Source organism: Arachis stenosperma, chromosome 2, assembly GCF_014773155.1.
Source record: "Arachis stenosperma cultivar V10309 chromosome 2, arast.V10309.gnm1.PFL2, whole genome shotgun sequence".
Lineage (NCBI taxonomy): Eukaryota > Viridiplantae > Streptophyta > Magnoliopsida > Fabales > Fabaceae > Arachis > Arachis stenosperma.
The window spans coordinates 109,025,072-109,039,134 of NC_080378.1; the positions used below are offsets into that span (position 1 = coordinate 109,025,072).

Consider the following 14,063-nt stretch of genomic DNA (forward strand, 5'->3'; position numbering starts at 1 on the left):
TTTGCTGTGGCTAGGAAGGGTCTGCCAAGGATGATAGTTTCATCCATGCACTTCCCAGTCTCTAGGACTATGAAATCAGTAGGGATGTAATGGTCTTCAATCTTAACCAAAACATTCTCTACAAGTCCATGAGCTTGTTTCCTTGAGTTGTCTGCCATCTCTAATGAGATTCTTGCAGCTTGTACCTCAAAGATCCTTAGCTTCTCCATTACTGAGAGAGGCATGAGGTTTACACTTGACCCTAAGTCACACAGAGCCTTCTTGAAGGTCATGGTGCCTATGGTACAAGGTATGGAAAACTTCCCAGGATCTTGTCTCTTTTGAGGTAATTTCTGCCTAGACAAGTCATCCAGTTCTTTGGTGAGCAAAGGAGGTTCATCCTCCCAAGTCTCATTTCCAAATAACTTGTCATTTAGCTTCATGATTGTTCCAAGGTATTTAGCAACTTGCTCTTCAGTGACATACTCATCCTCTTCAGAGGAAGAATACTCATCAGAGCTCATGAAAGGCAGAAGTAAGTCCAATGGAATCTCTATAATCTCATTTTGAGTCCCAGATTCCCATGGTTCCTCATTGGGGAACTCATTGGAGGCTAGTGCACGCCCATTGAGGTCTTCCTCAGTGGCGTTCACTGCCTCTCCATCCTCTCCAAATTCGGCCATGTTTATGGCTTTGCACTCTCCTTTTGGATTTTCTTCTGTGTTGCTTGGGAGAGTACTTGGAGGGAGTTCAGTAACTTTCTTGCTCAGCTGTCCCACTTGTCCTTCCAAATTTCTAATGGAGGACCTTGTTTCATTCATGAAACTTTGAGTGGTTTTAATTAGATCAGAGACCATGGTTGCTAAGTCAGATGGGTTCTGCTTAGGATTCTCTGTCTGTTGCTGAGAAGATGATGGAAAAGGTTTGCCATTGTTAAACCTGGTTCTTCCACCATTATTATTGAAACCTTGTTGAGGTCTCTCTTGATTCTTCCATGAGAGATTTGGGTGATTTCTCCATGAAGAATTATAGGTGTTACCATAGGGTTCTCCTAGGTAATTCACCTCTTCCATTGAAGGGTTCTCAGGATCATAAGCTTCTTCCTCAGATGAAGCCTCCTTGGTACTGCTTGGTGCATTCTGCATTCCAGACAGACTTTGAGAAATCAAATTGACTTGTTGAGTCAATATCTTGTTCTGAGCCAATATGGCATTCAGAGCATCAATCTCAAGAACTCCTTTCTTCTGACTTGTCCCATTGTTCACAGAATTCCTTTCAGAAGTGTACATGAATTGGTTATTTGCAACCATTTCAATGAGCTCTTGAGCCTCTGTAGGCGTCTTCTTCAGATGAAGAGATCCTCCAGCAGAGCTATCCAAGGACATCTTAGATAGTTCAGAGAGACCATAATAGAAAATACCTATGATGCTCCATTCAGAAAGCATGTCAGAAGGACACTTTCTGATCAATTGTTTGTATCTTTCCCAAGCTTCATAGAGGGATTCTCCATCCTTCTGTCTGAAGGTTTGGACTTCCACTTCTAAGCTTACTCCATCTTTGTGGTGGAAAGAACTTTGCCAAGAAGGCATTGACTAGCTTTTCCCAAGAGTCCAGGCTTTCTTTAGGTTGAGAGTCCAACCATATTCTAGCTCTGTCTCTTACAGCAAAAGGGAATAGCATCAGTCTATAGACCTCAGGGTATACCCCATTAGTCTTGACTGTGTCACAGATTTGCAAGAATTCAGCTAAGAACTGATGAGGATCTTCCATTGGAAGTCCATGGAACTTGCAATTCTGTTGCATTAGAGAAACTAATTGAGGTTTAAGCTCAAAGTTGTTTGCTCCAATGGCAGGGATAGAGATGCTTCTCCCATAGAAGTCGGGAGTAGGTGCAGTAAAGTCACCCAGCACCTTCCTTGCATTGTTTGCATTATTGTTGTTTTCGGCTGCCATGTCTTCTTTGAAGAATTCGGTCAGGTCCTCTAAAGAGAGTTGTGCTTTGGCTTCTCTTAGCTTTCTCTTCAAGGTCCTTTCGGGTTCAGGGTCAGCTTCAACCAGAATGCCTTTGTCTCTGCTCCTGCTCATATGAAAGAGAAGAGAACAAGAAAATGTGGAGTCCTCTATGTCACAGTATAGAGATTCCTTGAGGTGTCAGAGGAAAAGAGAAATAGAAAGAAGAAGGAGAAGAAGAATTCGAACTTTACTTAGATAAGGTTCGAATTGTGCATTGAGAAGGAGTGGTACTCCATAAATAGAAGGATGTGAGAAGGAGGGAAGTAATTGTTCGAAAATTAATTAAAACATTTTGAAAACATTTTTGAAAAACACTAATTGATTTTCGAAAATAAAAGTGGAGAAGAAATCAAGTGATTTTTGAAAAGATTTTTAAATTAGAAATCAAAAAGATTTGATTGAAAACTATTTTGAAAAAGATGTAGTTAAGGAGATATGATTGGTTTTAAAAAAATGCGATTGAAAAGATATGATTTGAAAACAATTTTAAAAAAAAGAGATTTGATTTGAAAATAATTTTAAAAGATTTGATTTTGAAAGTTAATGTCTTGCCTAACAAGAAAAGATATGATTCAAACATTTAAGCCTTTCTCAACAGAAAAGGCAATATACTAGAGATGTTCAATCAAATCATTTATTGTTAGTAAGTATCTTTGAAAAAGGAAAGAAATTGATTTTGAAAACATTTGATTGAAAAGATATGATTTGAAAAAGATTTGATTTTGAAAAACTTTGAAAACTTGAAAAAAAAATTGATTTGAAAACAAAATCTTCCCCCTAGCACCATCCTGGCGTTAAACGCCCAGAATGGTATCCATTCTGCCGTTTAACGCCCAAAATGCACCCTTTTTGGGCGTTAAACGCCCAACCAGGTACCCTGGCTGGCGTTTAAACGCCAGTCTGCCTTCTTCACTGGGCATTTTTGAATGCCCAGCTTTTTCTGTATAATTCCTCTGCAGTATGTTCTGAATCTTCAATTCTTTGTATTATTGACTTGAAAAGACACAAAATAAAAATATTTTTGGATTTTTAATAATCAAAATGCAACAAGAATCAAATAACAATGCATGCAAGACACCAAACTTAGCAGTTTGTATACTATTGACACAATATGAGACACATAAACACTCAAGTCAAAAGAATTCAAAGATCAGAGTAAGAAATCATCAAGAATTACTTGAAGATCCTTAAGACACATGAATGAATGCATGCAATTGACACCAAACTTAAGATGAGACACTAGACTCAAGCAAGAAATATTTTTGGTTTTTATGATTTTCTAATTTTTTTGTGTTTTTCGAAAATTAAGTGAAAACATCAAAATTCTTAATGAGAATTCCAGGAATCAGTGCAATGCTAGTCTAAGACTCCGGTCCAGGAATTAGACATGGCTTCACAGCCAGCCAAGCTTTCAAAGAAAGCTTCGGTCCAAAACACTAGACATGGCCAAAGGCCAGCCAAGCCTTAGCAAATCATTGCTCCAAAAGCAAGATTGATGAAAATCAATAAGCTCTTGTGATGAAAAGTTGAAACCTCGGTCCAATGAAATTAGACATGGCTTTACAGCCAGCCAGATTTCAAACAAATCATCATGAAACTCTAGAATTCATCTTCAAGAATTTCGAAAAAAAAATAAATGCCTAATCTAAGCAACAAGATGAACCGTCAGTTGTCCATACACAAGAACAATCCCCGGCAACGGCGCCAAAAACTTGGTGCACGAAATTGTGATCACTACTTTTACACAGAACAATCCCCGGTAATGGCTCCAAAGACTTGGTGCTCAATACCATGGCATAAACACAACTTCGCACAACTAACCAGCAAGTGCACTGGGTCGTCCAAGTAATAAACCTTACGCGAGTAAGGGTCGATCCCACGGAGATTGGTGGTATGAAGCAAGCTATGGTCACCTTGTAAATCTCAGTCAGGCAGACTCAAATGGGTATAGTGATGAACGAAAATAACATAAAAGATAAAGATAGAGATACTTATGTATATCATTGGCGAGAGCTTCAGATAAGCGAATGAAGATGCCTTCCCTTCTGTCTCTCTGCTTTCCTACTGCCTTCATCCAATCCTTCCTACTCCTTTCCATGGCAAGCTCGTGTAGGGTTTCACCATTGTCAGTGGCTACCTCCCATCCTCTCAGTGAAAGCGATTGCATATGCCCCTGTCACGGTCATAGCGGAATTCATCTGTCGGTTCTCAATCAGGCCGGAATAGAATCCAGTGATTCTTTTGCGTCTGTCACTAACGCCCCGCCCTCAGGGTTTGAAGCACGTCACAGTCATTCAATCATTGAATCCTACTCAGAATACCACAGACAAGGTTTAGACCTTCCGGATTCTCTTGAATGCCGCCATCAGGTCCTGCCTATACCACGAAGACTCTGATCTCACGGAATGGTTGGCTCGTTTGTCAGGCGAGCACTCGGTTGTCAGGCGATCAACCATGCATCATGCAATCAGAAATCCAAGAGATATTCACTAAGCCTCAAATGCTTGTAGAACAAGAATGGTTGTCAGTCACCTTATTCATAGGTGAGAATGATGATGAGTGTCACGGATCATCACATTCATCAAGTTGAAGAACAAGTGATATCTTGGTAAAAGAACAAGCAGAATTGAATGGAATAACAATAGTAATTGCATTAATACTCGAGGTACAGCAGAGCTCCACACCTTAATCTATGGTGTGTAGAAACTCCACCGTTGAAAATACATAAGAACAAGGTCTAGGCATGGCCGAATGGCCAGCCTCCCAGAGTGAGTTCAATCATCAAAACATGATCAAAAGACTCTCTATCGATCCGAAGATCTCTCTAATACAATAGTAAAAGGTCCTACTTATAGAAAACTAGTAGCCTAAGGTGTACAAAGATGAGTAAATGACATAAAAATCCACTTCCGGGCCCACTTGGTGTGTGCTTGGGCTGAGCAATGAAGCATTTTCGTGTAGAGACTTCTCTTGGAGTTAAACGCCAGCTTTTATGCCAGTTTGGGCGTTTAACTCCCAATCAGGTGCCAGTTCCGGCGTTTAACGCTGGAATTTCTGTAGGTGACTTTGAACGCCGGTTTGGGCCATCAAATCTTCGGCAAAGTATGGACTATCATATATTGCTGGAAAGCCCAGGATGTCTACTTTCCAACGCCGTTGAGAGCGCGCCAATTGGGCTTCTGTAGCTCCAGAAAATCCACTTCGAGTGCAGGGAGGTCAGAATCCAACAGCATCTGCAGTCCTTTTCAGTCTCTGAATCAGATTTTTGCTCAGGTCCCTCAATTTCAGCCAGAAAATACCTGAAATCACAGAAAAACACACAAACTCATAGTAAAGTCCAGAAAAGTGAATTTTAACTAAAAACTAATAAAAATATACTAAGAACTCAACTAAAACTACTAAAAACATACTAAAAACAATGCCAAAAAGCGTACAAATTATCCGCTCATCAACGAGCTTCAAACTCCTGAAGGCTGGGCATTAGTGACAGACGCAAAAGAATCACTGGATTCTATTCCAACCTGATTGAGAACCGACAGATGATTAGCCATGCTGTGACAGAGCGCGTTGAACATTTTCACTGAGGGGATGGGAGGTAGCCATTGACAACGGTGAAACCCTACATACAGCTTGCCATGGAAGGAGCCTTGCGTGTATGAAGAAGAAGACAGTAGGAAAGCAGAGATTCTGAAGATGGAGCATCTCCAAACCTCAACCTGTTCTCCATTACTGCAAAACAAGTACTTATTTCATGTTCTTTTACTTTTCACAATCGAACCTGATAATTATTGGTATCCTGACTAAGAGTTACAAGATAACCATAGCTTGCTTCAAGCCGACAATCTCCGTGGGATCAACCCTTACTCACGTAAGGTATTACTTGGACGACCCAGTGCACTTGCTGGTTAGTTGTGCGGAATTACAAAAGTGTGATTGCAATTTCGTGCACCAAGTTTTTGGCGCCGTTGCCGAGGATTGTTCGAGTTTGGACAACTGACGGTTTATCTTGTTGCTTAGATTAGGACTGTTTTATTTTTGTTGGTTTAGAGTCTTTTATTTGAGTTTAGTTTTATATTTTAAGTTTGGTGTCAATTGCATGCTTTTGCTTTCTTTTAATTTTCGAATTTGCATGTCCTTAGTCCTTTTTTTATCTTTAAAAATTCTAAATTTGGTGTCTTTTTTGTGTTTTCCTTTAAAATTTTCGAAAATTTGTGCTTGATTTTCTAAAAATTTTAAGTTTGGTGTCATTTTGTTGTTTTTCTCTTTCCTCATTTCAAAAAATCAAATCTTTTTCAAAATAATTTTAATCATATCTTTTCAATTGCTAATTCCAAAATATTTTTAATTAACTAATTGATTTAGTTTTTAATTTTCTTTGATCTTATTTTCTTTTAGTTTTCAAAATTTTATTTTATTTTCCATTTATTTTATTTTATTTTTTTCGATCACTTTTAAAAAAAAAATTACTTTACTTGTGAATTCATATCATATTCCCTTTCTCCATCATGGACCTAAGTGGAATTGAATAGTCCAGAAGGACTCTGAGGTTATATGCTAACCCCATTACAGCTGCATATGGGAGTAGCATCTGTATACCTCCCATTAAAGCAAGCAGCTTTGAGCTAAATCCTCAACTCATTATCATGGTACAGCAAAATTGCCAGTATTCCGGTCTTCCACAGGAAGAACCTACTGAGTTTCTGGCACAATTCTTACAAATTGCTGACACAGTACGTGATAAAGAGGTGGATCAGGATGTCTACAGACTATTACTATTTCCATTTGCTGTAAAAGATCAAGCTAAGAGGTGGTTGAATAACCAACCTACAGCAAGCATAAAGACATGGAAACAGTTATCAGACAAATTCCTGAATCAATTTTACCCTCCAAAAAGGATGACACAGCTAAGGCTGGACATCCAAGGCTTTAAACAAGAGGATAATGAATCCCTTTATCATGCCTGGGATAGGTATAGAGGTATGCTAAGAAAATGCCCCTCTGAAATATTTTCAGAGTGGGTACAGTTAGACATCTTCTACTATGGGCTTATAGAAAAAGCTCAGATGTCTCTAGACCACTCAGCTGGTGGATCTATACATATGAGGAAGACAATTGAAGAGGCTCAAGAGCTTATAGATACTATTGCTAGAAATCAACATTTGTACTCTAGCAATGAGTTCTCTACAAAAGAAGAAGTTATGGCAGTAGCCACTGATCCTAATCCTCAAGAACAGATGGTTGAGCTTAATCAGCAATTACTCCTGATGACAAAACAGTTAGCAGAATTTAAAGAGATGCTCCAAGAAACTAAAATTGCTAACAAGAATATAGAATCACAGTTGAATCAGACAAAACAGCAGTTATCTAAACAGATAACAAAAGAATGCCAAGCAGTTCAACTAAGGAGTGGGAAGACATTAAATAACACTACTCAAAGTGGCAAAAAGCCAAGAAAGGAACAACTGACAGAGGATAACCAAACCACTGCCCAAAATCCCTCTGAGGACAGTAAGAGCCCAGAGAGGAATACTCCTGGCGTTCAAATGCCAGAAAGGGGGGAAAAGTTGGCGTTAAACGCCCATTCCTTGCCCAGTTCTGGCGTTTAAACGCCAGAAATGGGTGGAAAGCTGGCGTTAAACGCCCATCATGCACCCATTCCTGGCGTTCAAATGCCAATGAGGAATCAGACACCTGAGAGTGCTGATAGTAACCCCTCTAAAAAGGCTTCTCCAACCACATCTGTAGGGAATAAACCCGCAGCAACCAAGGTTGAAGAATATAAAGCCAAGATGCCTTATCCTCAGAAACTATCTCAGGATAAGCAATTTGCCCGCTTTGCAGACTATCTCAGGACTCTTGACATAAAGATTCCGTTTGCAGAGGCACTTGAGCAAATACCTTCTTATGCTAAGTTCATGAAAGAAATCTTAAGTCATAAGAACGATTGGAGAGAAACTGAAAAAGTTTTTCTTACTGAAGAATGCAGTGCAGTCATTTTAAAGAGCTTACCAGAGAAGCTTAAAGATCCTGGAAGCTTTATGATACCATGCACATTAGAGGGTACTTGTACCAAGAAAGCTATATGTGATCTTGGGGCAAGTATCAACCTAATACCTGCATCCACTATCAGAAAGCTTGGCTTGGCTGAAGAAGTCAAACCAACCCGAATATGCCTCCAACTTACTGATGGCTCCATTAAATATCCATCAGGCATAATTGAGGACATGATTGTCAAGGTTGGGCCATTTGCCTTTCCCACTGACTTTGTAGTGCTGGAAATGGAGGAGCACAAGAGTGCAACTCTCATTCTAGGAAGACCTTTCCTAGCAACTGGACGAACCCTCATTGACGTCCAAAAAGGGGAATTGACCCTGAGAGTCAATGAGGATGAGTTTAAGTTGAATGTTGTCAAAGCTATGCAGCATCCAGACACATCAAATGACTGCATGAGCGCTGATATTATTGATTCTTTGGTGAAAGAGATCAATATGACTGAGAGTCTCGAATCAGAGCTAGAGGACATCTTTAAAGATGTTCATCCTGATCAGGAGGAACCATAGGAAATAAAAGAACCTCTAAAAATTTCTCAGGAAGAGAATAAGCCTCCCAAACCTGAGCTCAAACCACTACCACCATCCCTGAAGTATGCATTTCTGGGAGAAGGTGACATTTTTCCAGTGATCATAAGCTCTACTTTAAATTCACAGGAAGAGGAAGCAATGATTCAAGTGCTAAGGACCACAAGACAGCTCTTGGGTGGTCCATAAGTGATCTTAAGGGCATTAGCCCAGCAAGATGCATGCACAAGATCTTATTGGAAGATAATGCCAAGCCAGTGGTTCAACCACAAAGGCGGCTCAATCCAACCATGAAGGAAGTGGTGCAGAAAGAGGTCACTAAGTTATAGAGGCTGGGATTATTTATCCTATTTCTGATAGCCCCTGAGTAAGCCCTGTCCACGTTGTCCCCAAGAAGGGAGGCATGACAGTGGTTCATAATGAAAAGAATGAACTGGTTCCTACAAGAACAGTTACAGGGTGGCGTATGTGTATTGACTACAGAAGACTCAATACAGCCACCAGAAAGGATCATTTTCCTTTACCATTCATAGACCAGATGCTAGAGAGACTAGCAGGTCATGAATATTACTACTTTTTGGATGGCTATTCAGGTTACAACCAAATTGCAGTAGATCCTCAGGACCAAGAGAAAACAGCATTCACATGTCCTTCTGGAGTGTTTGCCTACAGAAGGATGCCTTTTGGTCTGTGTAATGCACCTGCAACCTTTCAGAGGTGCATGCTCTCTATCTTCTTAGATATGGTAGAGAAATTTCTGGAAGTCTTCATGGATGACTTTTCAGTATTTGGAGACTCATTTAAATCCTGCCTCAACCATCTAGCACTTGTTCTGAAAAGATGCCAGGAGACCAACCTAGTTTTAAATTGGGAAAAATGTCACTTTATGGTGACTGAAGGGATTGTCCTTGGGCATAAAATTTCAAACAAGGGAATAGAGGTGGATCAAGCTAAAGTTGAAGTAATTGAAAAATTACCACCACTTACCAATGTTAAGGCAATCAGAAGCTTTCTGGGGCATGCAGGATTCTACAGAAGGTTTATAAAGGATTTTTCAAAAATTACAAAACCTCTGAGTAATCTGCTAGCTGCAGACACGCCATTTATCTTTGATAAGGAGTGTCTGCAGGCGTTTGACCTTCTGAAAGCTAAGCTGGTCACAGCACCAGTTATCTCTGCACCAGACTGGACACTGCCATTCGAACTAATGTGTGATGCCAGTGATCATGCCATTGGTGCAGTATTGGGACAGAGGCACAACAAGCAACTACATGTCATTTATTATGGCAGCCGTATTCTAAATGGTGCATAGAAGAACTACACAACCACAGAAAAGGAGTTACTTGCAGTGGTTTATGCCACTAACAAGTTCAGATCTTACTTAGTAGGATCAAAAGTGATTGTGTATACTGACCATGCTGCTCTTAAATATCTACTCACAAAGCAGGATTCAAAACCCAGGCTCATAAGATGGGTGTTGCTTTTGCAAGAGTTTGATATAGAAATAAGAGACAGAAAAGGGACAGAGAATCAAGTAGCTGATCACCTATCCCGGATAGAACCAGTAGCAGGAGCATCCCTCCCTCCTACTAAGATTTCTGAAACCTTTCCGGATGAGCAATTGTTTACTATTCAGGAAGCTCCGTGGCTTGCAGATAGTGCAAACTATAAGACTCAAGGTTCTCCTTCTGTAATCATGGAGAGGAAGCATGAAGAGCTTCTCTCAAAACAGAGCCCCCACAGTCAAACTCTAAGTTTGGTGTTGGGAGGCCACAACCAACTTCTAAGTTTGGTGTTGAACCCCCACATTCAAACTCTAAGTTTGGTGTTGGGAGGGTCCAACATGGCTCTGAGTATCTGTGAGGCTCCCTGAGAGCCCACTGTCAAGCTACTGACATTAAAGAAGCGCTTGTTGGGAGGTAACCCAATGTTATATTGATCTATTTTCCTTTGTTGTTTTATGTTTTCTATAGGTTGATGATCATGAGAAGTCACAAAATCAATTGAAAAAGCAAAAAAAGTAAGAAAAACAGAAAGAAAAATAGCACACCCTGGAGGAAAACCTTGCTGGCATTTAAACGCCAGTAAGGGCAGCAAATGGGCATTTAACGCCCAGTCTGGCACCATTCTGGGCGTTTAACGCCAGAAAGGGGCACCAGACTGGCGTTAAACGCCAGGAAAGGGCAAGAAGTTGGCGTTAAACACCAGAAATGGGCACCAGCCCGACGTTTAACGCCAAAATTGGCATAAAGAGCATTTTTTGCTGGCCACTTGGTGCAGGGATGAATTTTCCTTGACACCTCAGGATCTGTGGATCCCACAGGATCCCCACCTACCCCACCACTCTCTCTCTTCTTCACTCATTCACCAATCACCTCAACATCTCCACCCCTATATAAACCCATCTTCACTCCTTCATTTTCACACACCCTAAACACTACTTATCCCCCTTGGCCTAACCACAAAGCCTCATCCATCTCCTCCATTTCTTCGTCTTCTTCTATCTTCTCTCTTCTTTTGCTCGAGAACGAGCAAACTTTCTAAGTTTGGTGTGGTAAAAGCATTGCTTTTTGTTTTTCCATAACCATTTATGGCATCTAAGGCCGGAGAAACCTCTAGAAAGAGGAAAGGGAAGGCAAAAGCTTCCACCTCCGAGTCATGGAAGATGGAGAGATTCATCTCAAGGGATGCACTTTCCTCCACAAAACTATTGGGAGCAAATCAACACCTCCCTAGGAGAATTAAGCTCTAACATGGGACAACTAAGGATGGAGCACCAAGAGCATTCCATCATCCACCATGAGATTAGAAAAAGATAAAAAAGCTATGAGGGAAGAGCAACAAAGACAAGGAAGAGACATAGAGGAGCTCAAAAGCACTCCATAAGATTTTCAAGAGGAAGAACAAGCCGCCATCAATAAGGTGGACCCATTCTTTGATTTTCTTGTTCTTTATTTTCTGTTTTTCGAATTTTTATGCTTTATGTATATCTATGTTTGTGTCTTTATTACATGATCATTAGTGTCTTAGTGTCTATGCCTTAAAGTTATAAATGTCCTATGAATCCATCACCTTTCTTAAAAGAAAAATGTTTTTATTACAAAAGAACAAGAAGTACAGGATTTCGAATTCATCTTTGAAACTAGTTGAATTAGTTTGATGTGGTGACAATACTTTTTTGTTTTCTGAATGAATGCTTGAACAGTGCATATGTCTTTTGAATTTGTTGTTTTAAGAATGTTAAAATTATTGGCTCTTGAAAGAATGATGGAAAAGGAGAAATGTTATTGAGGATCTGAAAAATCATCAAATTGATTCTTGAAGCAAGAAAAGCAGTGAATAAAAATGAAAAAAAAAAGAAAAAAAGAAAAAAAAAAGAGGATGAAAAAGCAAGCAGAAAAAGCCAATAGCCCTTTAAACGAAAAGGAAAGGGCCTACAAGAATAATATCCTGGCCTAAGTGGCTAAACCAAGCTGTCCCTAACCATGTGCTTGTGGCGTGAAGGTGTCAAGTGAAAACTTGAGACTAAGCGGTTAAAGTCGTGATCCAAAGCAAAAAGAGTGTGCTTAAGAACCCTGGACACCTCTAATTGGAGACTCTAGCAAAGCTGAGTCACAATCTGAAAAGGTTCACCCAGTTATGTGTCTGTGGCATGTATGTATCCGGTGGTAATGCTGGAAAACAGAGTGCTTTGGGCCACGGCCAAGACACATAAAGTAGCTGTGTTCAAGAATCAACATACTTAACTAGGAGAATCAATAACACTATCTAAATTTTGAGTTCCTATAGATGCCAATCAGTCTGAACCTCAAGGGATAAAGTGAGATGCCAAAACTGTTCGGAGGCAAAAAGCTACTAGTCCCGCTCATCTAATTGGAGCTAAGTTTCATTGATACTTTGGAGTTTATAGTATATTCTCTTCTTTTTATCCTATTTGATTTTCAGTTGCTTGGGAACAAGCAACAATTTAAGTTTGGTGTTGTGATGAGCGGATAATTTATATGCTTTTTGGCATTGTTTTTAGTATGTTTTTAGTACATTTTAGTTAGTTTCTATTATATTTTTATTAGTTTTTATTTAAAATTCACTTTTTTGGGCTTTACTATGAGTTTCTATGTTTTTCTATGATTTCAGGTATTTTCTGGCTGAAATTGAGGGACCTGAGCAAAAATCTGATTTAGAGGCTGAAAAGGACTGCAGATGCTGTTGGATTCTGACCTCCCTACAGAAGCCCAATTGGCGCGCTCTCAACGGCGTTGGAAAGTAGACATCCTGGGCTTTCCAGCAATGTATAATAATGCATACTTTGCCTGAGATTTGACGGCCCAAACTGGCGTTGCAAATCAGCTTCAGAATTCCCGGTGTTTAACGCCGAAACTGGCATAAAAATTGGAGTTAAACGCCCAAACTGGCATAAAAGCTGGCGTTTAACTCCAGAAAAAGTCTCTACACATGGAAGCTTCAATTCTCAGCCCAAGCACACACCAAGTGGACCCCGGAAGTGGATTTTTACGTCATTTACTCATTTCTGTATACCCTAGGTTACTAGTTCACTATTAATAGGATCTTTTGACATTGTATCTATACCTCATGACACTTTACACGTTTCTCATTGTATCTTCTACAGCATGAGTCTCTAAACCCCATGGTTGGGGTGAAGAGCTCTGCTGTGTCTTAATGGATTAATGCAATTACTACTGTTTTTCATTCAATCACGCTTGCTTCTATTCTAAGATATCACTTGTTCCTAAACTTGATGAATGTGATGATTCGTGACACTCATCATCATTCTCACCTATGAACGTGTGCCTGACAACCACCTCCGTTCTACCTTAGATTGAGTAGATATCTCTTGGATTCTTTAATCAGAATCTTCGTGGTATAAGCTAGAACTGATGGCGGCATTCAAGAGAATCCGAAAGGTCTAAACCTTGTCTGTGGTATTCTGAGTAGGATTCAATGATTGAATGACTGTGACGAGCTTCAAACTCTTGAAGGCTGGGCGTTAGTGACAGACGCAAAAGAATCACTGGATTCTATTCCAACCTGATTGAGAACCGACAGATGATTAGCCGTGCTGTGACAGAGCGCGTTGAACATTTTCACTGAGAGGATGGGAGGTAGCCATTGACAATGGTGAAACCCTACATACAGCTTGCCATGGAAGGAGCCTTACGTGTATGAAGAAGAAGACAGTAGGAAAGCAGAGATTCTGAAGATGGAGCATCTCCAAACCTCAACCTGTTCTCCATTACTGCAAAACAAGTACTTATTTCATGTTCTTTTACTTTTCACAATCGAACCTGATAATTATTGGTATCCTGACTAAGAGTTACAAGATAACCATAGCTTGCTTCAAGCCGATAATCTCCGTGGGATCGACCCTTACTCACGTAAGGTATTACTTGGACGACCCAGTGCACTTGCTGGTTAGTTGTGCGGAATTACAAAAGTGTGATTGCAATTTCATGCACCACAGTGTTAGGTGATCAA

General features: G+C 40.0%; 1 non-coding gene across 1 annotated transcript; it reads left to right on the plus strand.

Moving 5' to 3' along the window:
- The first annotated feature begins 1,418 nt into the window (after positions 1 to 1,418).
- On the plus strand, positions 1,419 to 1,527 carry LOC130965066 (small nucleolar RNA R71). The gene has a single exon (XR_009081122.1). It is a non-coding gene; the product is annotated as a small nucleolar RNA R71 (small nucleolar RNA).
- Positions 1,528 to 14,063: the final 12,536 nt, after the last annotated feature.